At 49.3% G+C, this 1,636-nt stretch overlaps 1 non-coding gene across 1 annotated transcript; it reads left to right on the top strand.

Annotated features, from left to right (window-relative positions):
* Window positions 1-910: 910 nt before the first annotated feature.
* Window positions 911-983, top strand: trnav-uac (transfer RNA valine (anticodon UAC)). Its single transcript has one exon. It is a non-coding gene; the product is annotated as a tRNA-Val (tRNA).
* Window positions 984-1,636: the final 653 nt, after the last annotated feature.

The following is a 1,636-nucleotide window of genomic DNA, read 5'->3' as shown; positions in this document are numbered from 1 at the left end:
TATTATTCACACAAAAGAGAAGAGATGAAACATTGAAACCCGTGGAATGCAAAGTCGACGGACCTTGGCTGGAAACTGGGATTGGAACAGACAGGGGTTTGATGGGTAGCAGAGGCACAATGGGCCGATGGGCTTCATTTGAAGTCGATTCACTCGATGGGTTCACGTCAGCATCGATCTTTAGGATCTAAAATGACCGCCCGAACAGGGGCTTGAACCCTGGACGCTCAGACCAAAGGTCAAACGCGCTACCGACTGAGCTACCCAGGCTGTGATTGACGCCGCCTGTAGTGACCGCATTCCCCCTTCGCTGTTGCTCCTCTCGCTCCGCTGTTGCCCCTCTTTCCTCTTCTTATGCTGTGCCTCTCCTCCAGAACAAACCGCTGCTTCCTTTGCCCTGCGCCACTCTCTGAATCCGGACAGCATATCAGCAGCTCCGCCTCTGGATTAAGGCCGAGTTCAGAGCTGTGCTGCTCTTCGATGCTTCACTCCGATACTCCACCCACCGAGCCCTTTTCCTGTAGACTGGTTATTCCCAGTTGGGTTTGGGACAGTCACTTCCTGACTCTCAATGACTCAACATTCTGACTCAATGTTCGCTGCCTCAAGCACGCTTGCTTCAAAACTGTTCTTCACAAAAGCGAAACCTCCCCTTTGCCGAACAACCTCCGCGCCGGGCCATTTAAACACTCTTTCATTTTGAGTCTTTATCGCGAATTGCCTGACTCAAAGAGAAAAGATTGTGCACAATCAGCTGAACGAGATTTTGTGAGATTGGCAAACATGTTATACAGCAAGTCAGGTGTTGACTGCTGATCCAATTCCCATCAAAGACACGCTTTACAAAGGTTCTGGCGCGATGGAACAATCACAAACTCCAGTCATATAAGGAGCGCAACTGCCGCCAGCTGGTTCCATGGTGTAGTGGTTATCACGTCTGCTTTACACGCAGCAGGTCTTGGCTTCGAGCCCCAGTGGAACCATTGCTGCTTTTGGACAAGTTGTGACCAATTGAATTTCCATGTGAACAGAAATTCAACCACGAAAGCGGAAATGCCGGAAAATCTCAGCAAGTCTGGCAGCATCTATAGGCAGAGCAAAGAGCTAACGTTTTGAGTCCGATGACTCTTTGTCAAAGCTAACAGACAGAGAAAGTGGGAAATATTTATACTGTGGAGTGAGAATGAAATAGGGGTCATAGCCAGAGAAACCCAGGGAAGCCGGGTTCTAATGGCCACAGAAACCAAGGGGACAGAGTGCTAATGGCAGTCCCCAGAGAGGACAAAGAATGTGAAAGGTCAAGCAGCAGAGAAACTAACATCAGAGGTTGAACTGTAGATGTGGGGGGAGGGGAAGGGGAAGCAAAGAGGACAAGGTGAAGGAACGGTGGATTAGATTGGGGGGGGGGGGATTACAAGTATATTAAAAAGAAAAAATGGTAAAAGGCAGTTAAAATGAAATGGAAACAAATGGGTTGAGGTGGGGCTGATCACCATAAGTTGTTGAATTCGATGTTCTGACCGCAAGGCTGTGGCGTGCCTCACCGGAAGATGAGATGTTGTTCCTCCAGTTTGCGTTGAGCTTCACTGGAACATTGCAGCAGGCCAAGAACAGACAGGTGGGCATGGGAGCAGAG

The sequence above is a fragment of the Scyliorhinus torazame genome, chromosome 4 (assembly GCF_047496885.1).
Source record: "Scyliorhinus torazame isolate Kashiwa2021f chromosome 4, sScyTor2.1, whole genome shotgun sequence".
Classification (NCBI taxonomy): domain Eukaryota; kingdom Metazoa; phylum Chordata; class Chondrichthyes; order Carcharhiniformes; family Scyliorhinidae; genus Scyliorhinus; species Scyliorhinus torazame.
Note: the sequence above shows the minus strand (reverse complement) of the source record. Positions and strands in the feature narration are given on the sequence as shown.